The sequence below is a fragment of the Sus scrofa genome, chromosome 5, assembly GCF_054392235.1.
Source record: "Sus scrofa isolate SSC_HxYL_T2T_F1_AM1 chromosome 5, Sscrofa_HxYL_maternal_Yorkshire_Landrace_v2.0, whole genome shotgun sequence".
Lineage (NCBI taxonomy): Eukaryota > Metazoa > Chordata > Mammalia > Artiodactyla > Suidae > Sus > Sus scrofa.
The window spans coordinates 84,811,148-84,823,897 of NC_139387.1; the positions used below are offsets into that span (position 1 = coordinate 84,811,148).

The 12,750-nt window shown below is 43.7% G+C and overlaps 1 protein-coding gene and 1 long non-coding RNA gene across 5 annotated transcripts in view; both read left to right on the forward strand.

The window, feature by feature from the left end:
• LOC100626841 (uncharacterized) overlaps nucleotides 1-4,362 on the forward strand; it is a 132,702-nt gene extending 128,340 nt beyond the window's left edge. Inside the window, 1 exon segment of one of the 2 annotated variants that reach the window (NR_045016.1) lies at nucleotides 3,317-4,362. This is a non-coding gene — a long non-coding RNA (uncharacterized LOC100626841). 2 annotated transcript variants of the gene reach the window in all.
• The window catches only part of PCED1B (PC-esterase domain containing 1B), a 201,775-nt gene that overhangs the window by 119,377 nt on the left and 69,648 nt on the right, over nucleotides 1-12,750 (forward strand). The window lies entirely within an intron of this gene.

The following is a 12,750-nucleotide window of genomic DNA, read 5'->3' on the forward strand; positions in this document are numbered from 1 at the left end:
GCCCATGAGAGATGTGGATTAAAAGGCACAGTGGCAGTTCCCACTGTGGTACAATGGGATCGACAGCTGCTTTGGAATACTGAGACCCTGGTTCGATCCCCAGCCCAACACAGTGGATCCAACATTGCTGTGGCTTAGTTCGAGGCTGCAATTCAGATCTGATCCCTGGCCCAGGAGCTCCATATGCCTTGGAGCAGCCAAAAATAAAAATATAAAATAAAACACATAAAAGGTACAGTTGTTCATTTACATTCTATTTCCCAAACAAAGTAGAGATTTGTTTGAAGTTATTTGGAAGTCTTTCAAAAGTCTTAAATAGTATGGTTATTGACAGTATTTTATTAAAGTTCATCTTTGAGTAAACCTGAGCCTCTTTGAAAACAGGCCCAACTGTGAAAAAAAAATTTTTTTTTTTTTTTTTTGGCTGCACCCACAGCATATGAAAGTTCCCAGGCCAGGGATAGAACCCGAGCTGCAGCTGTGACCAACACCACAGTTGTGGCAATGCTGGATCCTTAACACACTGTGCCACAGCAGGAACACCGGTGAAGAAATATTAAAATCCATTCAGATCAGCTGCAATACCAGCATAGCCGTGTCACAAATATCCAATTATCTATATTTATTTTAAGCACCACAGATAAAAACAACCCTTAGAAGAACTTTGAGAACTTGATTTCAATGAACTATAAAGAGAAAGAAATGAGAATTCATTAAGAATTCTGTACTTAATGGGAGGGTTAAAATTTGCACCATCTCAGCTTCCATTCTTGGGTTGGTAAGACTCTGAGAACTGGTGCTAGAATTTGCCTGTAAAGAAATTATGCTGTGTGTCAGAAGCACATTTTTCAGGCTATGCCAGACTGGATGTTGCCTGGGAAACTTGTTACAGGTTTCTGATAAAGCTAGAAGGGAAAGTGTCTGTTCCCGAGGCAAGAATGCTTTCAGAATTGCCTATCTCTGTAGCTTCTGCCATCCTCACTACCCACTGCTCCCATTTGATCTGATTCTGTGTTGTTCCCCATTCCCAGATATTTGCTTAAATTGTATTCCTTCACTATCTAGACAGAAGTAAGAAAAATGAGTACTGGATCCATATTCTCTCATGAAGCAATCTGCTGAGCAGAGTAGTTCCTGCCCACGGAAGTGATACATGTGTTTCCCAGTTTGCCACAGTCCCCACTATTCCCTAAATGTCTCCAACAATGAAGCCGAGTGTTAAGTTTTTATTTACTACTATACTTTCACTCCCATTTTTTCTTTATGGTAGAGGGGTATTTCTCATTTCCCATAAATTTTTCAGAAGTGGCAAAGCAAGAGCTCTGAGAGTTTTAAGAATTAAAAAAAAAAAAAAAAAAAAAAAGTAAAATATAGCCATCCCTTGGTACCCACAGGGAATTGTTTCCAAGACCCCTAGGAAGATACCAAAGTCCATGGATGCTCAAGTGTCTCATATAAAATGGCATAGTGTTTGCATATAACCTGTGCACATCCTCCTATATATTTTAAATAATCTCTAGATTATTTATAACACCTAATACAATGTAAATGCTCTGCAAATAGTTGCCAGCATGCTGCAAATTCAAATTTTTACTTTCTGGAACTTTCTGGAATTTTTTTTCAAATATTTTCAATTTCCATTTGGTTGAATCCACAGATGCAGGTGGAACCAACAGAAACAGATGGTCAGCTGTACAATGCTTAGAGGAACCCAAGACCATTCCTACATGTTTAATATGCAACGTGCACATACCTACAAAGAACAGACCCTGCTCATTCCATCTCACATCTAGTCCCTGTAGCCCCTGGAGCCTGCAACTCCTGGTCTGGTTCTCAGATATCTAGGGGTCCCTGGAGTATGTTTTGGGCTCTGGATTATCCCCAATCCTAGCTTGCTGCCTGGTTGCCTTAATCCCCACAGACCAGGACAGGCAGGTCCTACATCTAAAAGTAAAGGTTCTGGTGGCTCTAATTCTCCTCCACATTTACCTACCTCATTGTCCACAAATGAGCCGAATGCATAAGTGAGACGTAACACTTCCTTCTAATTTAGCAGTCAGTGCTACATATTCATCGATTCTTAGTGTAAAAGAATCTGGATATCCTGTTTCAGTTATCTTCATCATCTTCCTTGTAATTAGGGTTATGTATAGATTGTTAACACCAGCAATTCATTTAGCAAATAGTTTTTTTTTGCAGGGGGAGCGGTTTTGAGAAAGAAGGAAAGGGAGGGGAGAGGAGGGAGCAGACAAGACAGGAAGAGGAACAGAAAGAGCCCTCAGCAAGTGTGAACCATAATATCGAAGTTGGCATCAGGTCTAGTGTGTTCTTGATGAACCTCTCTCCTTGGTTAATTCCTTCAGCATACCAGAGCTGAGGCAAAACTGTATTTCCATATTCTGCAATTTCTGTTTCTATTAATTAATCATTTTAAAAATCCTAGGTTTTTGGAGTCTTCTTGTGTTGCAGCTGGTTAAGGATCCCGCATTGTCACTGCAGCAGCTTGGGTCATTGCTGTGGCACGGGTTTGATCTCTGGCTCGGAAACTTCCACATGCCTCGGGGGGCAGCAAACAAACAAACAAACAACTTAGGTTTTTAAAGGACTTGCTATGTTGGAAAGGAACGTGAGGAAATAGATCTTTGTCATGGGTACTGCTCTGTATCCACCTGCTACTCTGCAGCCCCAAATCCCAGCTCTCTCCCTCTCCCCCAGGACTGAACAGTTTAGCCAGTGTCCCCTTCCCCGTAAAGAGATGGCTGTCTGCAAGGCCAGGGACATTGACAGACTCATCTAAAAGGGTCTGGATGCGAACTTCATTGACATCAGGGTAAAATGTCTCACTGCTCAGAATGGAAGGGGCTTTGCATGGGTGTCGGCGACCCATCAGAGCACCCAAAGCTCATTAGGGGAAGGGGTAGACCGAGGTGACCCTGGTGGTCTCTGGCTGAGGACCTTCTGGGAGAAATCTTTTCTGGTTCTAAGTGGCAGCTCAAGGTCAATGCACCAAGAAATGAAACTGAAGCCTGAAAATTCATTAAAATCTTTGTCCCTCAAATGCAAAGTAAATGATGGGGATACCCCTAGTGTTGATCTGAATGAAGAAGCAGAGTGTGGGATGAAGTGGGGAGCCAGCAGCCAGCTCATCTGGGAGCAGAGATAAGCGTGGAGACTCTCTGTAATTAGCTCCAGGAAAGAGGAAGTCCTGAGCCACCTCTCGGAGCAGCCCGAGGCCACAGGGCCATGCCCTCCCTCTAACTGAGGCTGCTGCCCCCACCCAGGTCTGCTGATGGAAGTGCTATCTCTCCCCTGATAGGATGCCGAGGATGACCCCGCAGGTTGGCAGGTGGCCAAGAGGAGATCCCAACTGCCTTCTTCTCTTAGCCCGGGTGACAGTGTGGCATGCCTCCCGACCTCTCTTCCTTCCTCCTCTGGACGAAGCGATGACACAAGACAATAAGGAAACGGTCCTTGCCTGAACCTGTGAGTTTGCATTCCTTGTCATCAGACACATGCAGCCATGAGGTAAAGGACTTGCCCCCCGGCGGGCGAGCTGGGCTATCAAAGCTACAATCACCTGTTCTTAAGACAGCCACTGAGAGAAGTTATTCAGACAAAACATTTGGGGGCCCTTTCCAATGGGGCCTTTCTCACTTAAATAATAAGCTCCCTGTCTAGTTTTATTTGACAGACTCAGCATACGACAGGCCAGGCTTGCAGATTTTTCTGAGCCTACTTCCCCCTCGAGTCTGCCTGTGGTTAATCTAACTCCTGCAAGAGACAGTTTCTCGTCCAGCCTGGGCGCTCACATTCTGTGACTCCACCCAAGGTCCAGGACTTCTGAGCCTGCTATCACCAAACACAAGCCCCAAACTGAAACAAGGACACTCTAAGTGGTGGACCTAGTGAAGTCAGCTTAGTGCCAGCCCTTATTCCCGGCAGGTAATAAGACCAAATATTCTGCCTGACTTTACCACGATACTTTAAGGTCCGTTTCCATCACCCTTCATGATGTGGCACCATGATAGGCATGTAGGTGGGGAGGTACCAGGTATTGAGGCTGGGCAGGGAGCAGGGGCAGTGGGATGTGGGCTGGCCTTGGACCTTGCTACTTCCTACCTGGCTGGCCTGGGCACCACCTGACACTCTAAGAAACCTTTTCCCTCATTTCATCTTCCTCATGGAGACAGAAACACTTATCCTGCAAGGTGGTTTTAAAAGGTAGCAACTGGGAGTTCCCTGGTGGTCTAGTGGTTAGGATTCAGCACATTCACCTCTGCAGCCAGGGTTCAATCCCTGCTCTGGGAACTAAGGTCCCACATCAAGCCACTGCATGCCATGGCCAAAAAAAAAAAAAAAAAAAAAAGTTTAATTAAATTAAAAATAAATAAAAGTCAACAACTAATAGACACCTAATGTTGAATGGAAGGTAGACTCCCCGAAAATGATGGCAATAAGTATTATTGTTGATTTTGTAAAAAGAGATAATACACTTTAAGTGCTCAGAATAGTGTATCAGTGTTTGTTATTATTTATTTTTGTGTTCTAAATAAACGCAGATGCCTCATCACTTTGGGATCTGCAAGCCTCACTGAGGTAATGCTGTGTATGTGGCTAACATGCCTGATTAAGAAAAGGCAGAGGTTTGATACTTTCAGAAGAATTTGGACACAATTCAGCAGGTTAAATTCAGCCCATGAAAGGAAAGTGAAATCTTATGATCTGATTCTTAGGAGGAGCAAAGACTGTATAGGTCAGAGAATGGAGGAAGAAAAAGTGGGGAAGATAAATCAGGAAGCCACAGCAGGACTGCGGACCTGGGCTAAGGTTGAGGCAGTCGGGAGAGAAGGGCACTGTTCACAGAGCAGGTAGAATCTACTCTACTCCTGATGGATGAAGGCCAGGGAGGAAGTACTTGTAAGCGTTTGACCTTACAAGTTCTGTCGTGGAGCAATTCAGTGACTGTCGGCTTCTCTTACTGAGAGGATTAATTAGTTTAGGAGTTCCCTGGTGGCTCAGTGGGTTAAGGATCTGGCATTGTCACTGCTGTGGCTCAGGTCCCTGCTGTGGTGCAGGTTTGATCCCTGGCCCTGGAGCTTCTGTATGCTGTGGGTGGAGCCAAAAAAAAGTAAGATCATTCGTTTAGAATTTATTTTAAGCTGGATCCTTGCATAGTCACAGTTTATTAACCAACCATAAAGAGACATTTCTTTCTTCTTAGCAACCTTTGTCACATATTTTTAAACTACTCCATGATTTAACTAACAAGCATCACCAAGAATAAATACCTATGTGGACTTAGAATAGATTTACAAGGAGATCCTGCTGAATAGCATTGAGAACTTTGTCTAGATACTCATGTTGCAACAGAACAAAGGGTGGGGGAAAAATGTAATTGTAATGTATACATGTAAGGATAACCTGACCCCCTTGCTGTACAGTGGGAAAATTTAAAAAAATTATAAAAAAAAAATACCTATGTGGAACATAAACACAATCAGTCTTTGTTCTGATACCAGTATATCAGGAGACTGAGTCTGCAGTTATGCAACGCTTAGAAGTCATGACTAAGAAAACAGAATATTGACATATGATTCAAAAATTTACAATCGTAGGCTAATTAAACCAGTAAACACCAGATTCAGAGAAGTGAAAGTTATTTGTAGTTTTCCGTCTTCATTTATTTAAATGTATTTCAGAGATTCATCAAGAAAATGTGTTAAGGCGAGGAGTGTCCTAAAAGAGAAAGACAACGAGAAGTAACCAGTAACATTATTTTTGTAACTTATAATTTGGAAAAACATTTAAAAGTCTTCTATTTTCCTGGTAAAATGGAAGCGTGGTACACTGTGGATTTATACAAGAAATGATGCCAGTTGGGTCAGTCATTATCTTTACAGAGCAAATATCCATGTGAAGAGAGTCTGACCAGAAGGCACCTTTCACGGTGCTATTTTCAGTCATTTTCGTATCTTCAGTAAGGTTTTTCAAATCCCTTTTCAGTGAAAGAAGTGATGTCCTCACATAAGGTCATAACTGCATTTTCAACGCTGAATTATAATCAGCGGCTTCTGTGTTTCTCCCTCACCGACTGGGAGCTTCTGAACACATAGACTGCATCCTGCTCAACCTCCTACCCCACGGTCAGGCACTGTGCCTGGCTCCGGAGGCACCCAGGGAGATGTACCCACGGAGGGGAGAAAGGAAGGGTAGCATGCATCAGAAATATGAAGCAATTTCTCCCTTCCTGGACAAAGCAACTTCATGGTCAAGAATTTTGCAGTGAACATCATTTAAAATAGAGAGTTTTTTTAAAATGTGGTATGACCAAGTTTCAGATAACTTTGAAAAAAAGGAAATTACTGCATCTGTAATCCTAATATGCAAATAGAGGAAGGGTTAGCATGTTGGTTTTAGCAAAGAATAATATTACCGCTGCTGGAATTAATGTATAATGCCTCTTAAAAGCATACATTTTTTAAAAATATCTATTTTTTAAAATTTTATTTCATTGAAGTATAGCAGATTTACAGTGTTATGTTAATTTCTACTCTACAGCAAAGCGATTTAGTTATACTTGTATATACGTTCTCATATTCTCTCATATGCTTTTCCATTATGGTTTATGACAGGATCCTAAATATAGTTCCCTGAGCTCTAGAGTAGGACCTTGTTGTTTATCCATTCTATATATAATATAACCTGCTATTCCCAAACTCCTAACCCATCGCTCCCCCCTTTTGGCAACCACAAGTCTGTAAGTCTATTTCTGTTTCATAGATACATTCATTTGTGTCATATTTTAGATATCATATAAGTGATATCATATGGTATTTGCCTTTCTCATTCTGACTTCACTTAGTATGAGAATCTCTAGTTGCATGTATGTTGTTGCAAATGGCATTATTTCATTCTTTTTTTATGACTGAGTAATATTCCATTGTATAATGTACCACATCTTCTTTATCCATTTATCTGTTGATGGACATTTAGGTTGTTTTCATGTCTTGGCTATTGTGAAGAGTGCTGCTGTGAATATTGGGGTGCATGCAACTTTTTGAATTATAGTTTTCTTCAGCTATATGCCCAGGAGTGGAATTGCAGGATCATATGGCAACTCTCTATTTAGCTTTTTGAAGAAAGTGGCTGCACCAATTTACATTCCCACCAAGAGTGTAGGAGGGTTCCTTTTTCGTCACACCCTCTCCAGCATTTGTTATTTGTAGACTTTTTAATCATGGTCCTTCTGACCAGTGTGAGATGGTACCTCATTTCAGTTTTGATTTGCAGTTCTCTATTAATTAGCAATGTTGAGCATCTTTCCATGTGCCTCTGGGCCATCTATATGTCCTCTTTGGAGAAGTGTCTGTTTCGGTCTTCTGCTCATTTTTTGGTTCTTTGGGTTGTTTGTCTTTTGTTATTGTGTTCTACGAGCTATTTGTATATTTTAGAAATTAAGCCCTTGTCAGCCTTATTAAAAAATATTCAAGGAGTCCCCATCGTGGCTCAGCAGTTAATGAACCCAATTATACAAACCCAGCTAGCATCCATGAGGATGCAGGTTCGATCCCTGGCCTTGCTCAGTGGGTTAAGGATCCAGCATTGCTGTGAGCAGTGGTGCAGGTGAGAGCTACAGCTCCAATTTGACCCCTAGCCTGGGAACCTCCATGTGCCTTGGGTGGGGCCCTAGAAAGACAAAAAAAAAAAAATCCAGATTTTTTAAACTGACAGTGTTGAGAATAGCCCCCTCCAATATAACAAGTTGAAAAGAAAAGTAAAAAGCATTTTTTTTGTCTTTCATCTTTTTTTAGGGCCACACATGTGGCATATGGAGGTTCCCAGGCTGGGGTCTAATCGGAGCTGTTGCCACCGGCCTACACCAGAGCCACAGCAACGCCAGATTCGAGCTGCGTCTATGACCTACACCACAGCTCACGGCAATGCCGGATCCGTAACCCACTGAGAGAGGCCAGGGATCGAACCTGCAACCTCATGATCCCTAGTCGGATTCGTTTCCACTACGCCACAATGGGAATTCCTAAAAGGCATTTTAAAGAAAAAATTTTACAACACAGATAATGAAGGTAAAAGGTAAAGGAAGATTCTCTGCCAGCTTCTCCGGGAGGGAGATCATGCTCCCAGCATGTTGGAGGTCTAGGATGGAGCTTCTTTATTGGCATAGTTTATGCCAACATGGAACAAGGGAAGGCAATTTTGTTATAACTAAGTCAACTGACTCATAATATAAAACATCTCAAACAGAGGGTCTGCGAGCGTGGGCCTGGGGGTTGACAAAGCTGGTGGTGACCAGAGGAACTTTACAGAATTGCACGTAGAATATTATTCAGTCTGAAGAAAACAACATAGATGAACCTTGGAGACAGAGGGGAAAGAAGCCAGACACAAGAAAGCAAATACTGTGTGATTCTGTTTCTATGAGGTGTCTCTCTAGCAGCCAGATTCTCAGAAACAGAAATGGAAGATGGGAGTTCCCGGAGGCTGTGGGGAGCAGCAAAAAGGGAGTTGTTGTTTATTAGATGATTTTTCGGATTTATAAGACCAAAAAGTTCTGGAGGTCCGTTGACAACAGGGAATAGACTTATCAGTGCTGAACTGTACACTTACAAATGGTTAATTAAGATGGTAATAAAAGCCGCTTTATTGTGCGGCAGAAATCATCACGACATTGTACATCAACTAAACTTCCATTAAACTTTCAAAAATGAAAAAAAAAATGGTGCTAAGAGAGAGAAAGAGAGAGAGAAACTGGAAACAGAAAACCAGCCCAGTAGTCTGGAGTCTTCTAATAAAATTTCATATTATTTAGAGGTGACGGTCATTGCTAAATAATTCAAGGCCCAATTCTCCTTTTGTATTAAATTATTCTTTGTGAAAAGGTTTACAACCTTCTTTTTTTCCCCTGAAATTCATGAACCGTGGCTCTAGAACTATGGCAGCAAGACTCAGGAGACCCCCCTCTTTGGTCCAAGCTCAGTAGGTAGCCTGGCTGTGACGTGGACAGTAGTTTGACTTCCCAGAGCCTCAACCTGGCCTAAGGATGCTCTCCTGAGGGGTCCTCCCCGCCTACTTTAAGAGTCTGTTCCCACAGGGATAGGGTCACACCCGTCCACAGAGCTGTGCCATCAAACGGGGTACTTGCCAGTGTTTATGTTTTATTCGGTAGGAGTCATTTAAAGTCTACTTCTCTACTGCTAATTACTAAGGTAATCTAGTAATTATTTTATATCACTCAAGCCTGGATGTCTGCATACTAACTCCTAGAATACATTAAACATTGACTAAGTGCCAAACACTCTGCTTAGCACTTGGCGCAGTCGATCTGCGCAAGTGGAAGTGGGCCAGAGACGTTAAGTAACTTTCCCAGAGCCACTCAGCTCACAGGTTGCAGACTTTGGACTCTGAACTCATTTCTTTGGCCGACAAAGGCCCTGCTCTGAACCAGGGTGAAGTGTGCTTCACTACACTGAGGCAGAATAGAGAACTTGCACAACAACGCTAAGAAAGTCTGCAGAAAAGTTACAGAAATCCTGGCAGAATGGGGTCTTTATAAATTCACCTCTCTCAAGTCTGCTCATCATGGTAGAACCACTAGCTTGGCTCTTGTCCACCTCTAACATCCCAAACCCCAGCAACTGTAGCCTTGCTCTCATCGCAAACGACTGCATGTACTGAATTCGTGCAGAAGTTAGTTCAGTTGCTGTATTCGACTCAGGAGAGAAGTTTTGATCCAGTCTCAAAATTCTTAATTTACTCTCAGAGAAGACTTTGGGCTCCCAAAGGAAACAAATTATTCATACGGGCTTGAAAGTGCTTGATGCAAATGCTTTGAAAAGAAATGATCAAAAATATATACTGTCTCAAATTATACAAGCAAAGAAAACACATATTGTTTTGTGATTTGCCAAATTTGGTCCTCTCTTTAAGGTAGCCCAGCATTGATCTGAACACAAACACACACCAGCTGGCTGGAATGAGTGCATTTATAAGTAAATATTTAGTGGGCTGGTTCTTAGCCCACTTGAAACACTCTGTTCCAAGACAATAAGAAAAATAAGTGTTCCTTAAAACTGAAATGTGGATAAAATGATAATGGCTCATATAAAAATTAATCTGTGGCTGGAACTGTGGAAAAGTTGTTCATATTTAAGGAATGTTATGTCCTCATATTTAGAATACTTTTTCGCAAAAAGTTGTTCATATTAAAGGAATGTTATGCCCTTATATTTAAAATACTTTTTCACGAAGTTATCGTATTTGGCTTTTATGAGTTTGGTTTTAAGTAAATCATAGTTTAGAATGCATGATAAACTTGTAATGGGATATTAACAAACACCGATGGTAACTGAAAGGCGAAACCTCAATCTGGACTAAATACCATTTTTGCCTACTCTGCACCTGCACCCAGGTGGCCAAAAGAGACTAGAGCAAACCAACCACCCCTGCTGGGCATCCTCAGTCCATACAAGAGCCCCAGCTTTAAGTGGGCCTCCACTATGCGCAGTTATGACGCCCTCCCATCTCCCCAGCGACAATTTCATAACTTCTCCTTGAACCTCATACCTCTAATACCACCCTCCCCAGGTTCACGCTCAACTGGTGACCTTGACCTTGCTGCCTATTTCACTGAGAAAATAGCAATCGGGAAAACCCCCACCCACGGGCACCTCCACCCCTTCACGCCTCTTCCCTGTCGTTTCTCTGGTGAACTGTCCCTCCTCCTACCCAAGGCCAGCCCCTCCACTTGGGCACTAGATCCCATCCCTTTCGCCAATCAAGGACGTGGCTCCAGAATCCAACCCCATTTCCTGCAGCATCTGTTTTTCCCTATTTACTGAATCTTTCCTGTAAGCCTACAAACACGCTAGCCACTATTGCTCCCCTCTTAAAAGAAACAAAAGCTGTCTCACCTGCATTTCCCCCTCCGGCTGGCTGCTCATTCTTGGTGGCTGCCCTTTATTTATAAGTAAAACTCTTCCTCCTCAAGGGGGGCGCTGTCTTCGATTCTCCTTCCATTGTCTTTTCTTTTTTCTTTTGTCATCTTTTTTAGGGCCTTACCCGCAACATATGGAGGTTCCCAGGCTAGCGGTCGAATCAGAGCCACAGCTGCCAGTCTACACCACAGCCACAGCAACACCAGATCCAAGCCCCATCTGTGACCTACACCACAGCTCGCAGCAACGCTGGATCTTTAACCCACTGAGCGAGGTCAGGGAGTGAACCTGTGTCCACATGGATACCAGTCAGATTCAATTCGGCTGAGCCACAACGGGAACCCCTCTTTTTTGATTTTTAAGGTTTTGGTTTTTTCTTTTTTCTTTTTTTTTTTTTCCCCACTTTTTTGGACATCCTACAGCATACGGAGTTTCTGGGCCAGGGATCAGATCCAAGCCACAGTTGCGACCTATGCTGCATCTGTGGCAGCACCAGATCTTGAACCCACTGTGCCCGGCTGGGCAGAGGATCAAATCTGCATTCCAGCGCTCCAGAGCTGCTGCCGATGCCATTGAGGCACAGTGGGAACTTGGATGTTTTAAGGTTCTCTTTGGCCACATCCACGGCATGTGGACGTTCCCAGGCCAGGGACTGTACTTGCACCGCAGCAGCGACCCGAGCTCCACAGTGACAACACGGGATCCCTAACCGGTTGTGGACCACAGGAGAAGGCCACCTCGCATTCTCTCTTCACTGCTCTAATCAGCAGCGGTCCCCGCCACTCTCCGTCACCAATGTCCTGCACGATGTTACAGCCAACGGTCCAGATCCCACTAGATGATCCCCTCTCTCTGACCCAACCATGCCTCCTCTGAGTCCTCCCTTGATACACGTCTTCTTCTTGGCTTCCAGGACCTCACCCTCTCCTAGTTCCTCCCGCTTCACCGACTCTTCCTTCTCCATCGCCTTTATGAGTTCCTCCTTCTCTTCCAGCCCTCCTAGCCAGAGGGCCCCAGGGCTCAAATCTCACCTTCTCCACTGGCAACAGCAACCAAACTCACACAGAACTTCAGTCTCCAGTCTGGTCCTCTCCCCTCAGTCCCATATCCCCATTCAACAGCTCACTTTACTTATTTTTTCATTGTTTTGGCCACACCCACAGCATGCAGAAGTTCCAGGGCCAGGGATCAAACCCATGTCACAGCAGTGATGATGCCAGGTCTTTAACCCCCTGAGCCACCAGGGAGCGCCTCAGCATCTCAACTCAAGATGCGTAAAGGGAGTCTGCAACAGAGCCAACCCTCTACCCCCAAACCTGTTTCTCCATCCCAGTAACTTCATCTGGTAATGATTCTCCTATTGCTCAAAAGCCATGGAGCTACCCTTGTCTTCCCTCCTCTTCTCTCTCCTCATCTTATCTCCACAGGCAAATCCTCTGCGTTCAAAATATATCCCGCCTCTGACCACTGCCCCTTCCTTGCCTAATGTCCCTCTGATTCGAGCTTCAACTCCTGCATCACTCAGTAATGTCCTAATTGGTCTCCCTGCTTGCCCACTCAGCCCAGTCAGGTGGTATTGACTGCTCAAACCCCCTCACAAGGGCTCCCTAAGGAAAAGCCCAAGTCCTTTCAATGGTCCATGATCCGCCTTCCTTTCTCCTCTGAGTCCATCTCCTGTGTCCCCTTCTCTTGTGCCCTCCAGTCTAGTCAGACTCGCCTCCTTATTGTCCTCTACTTGGCACTTTCTTCCCCCAAATTCCCACATGGTTTGCTCCATCACCTCCCTCCAGATTTTGCT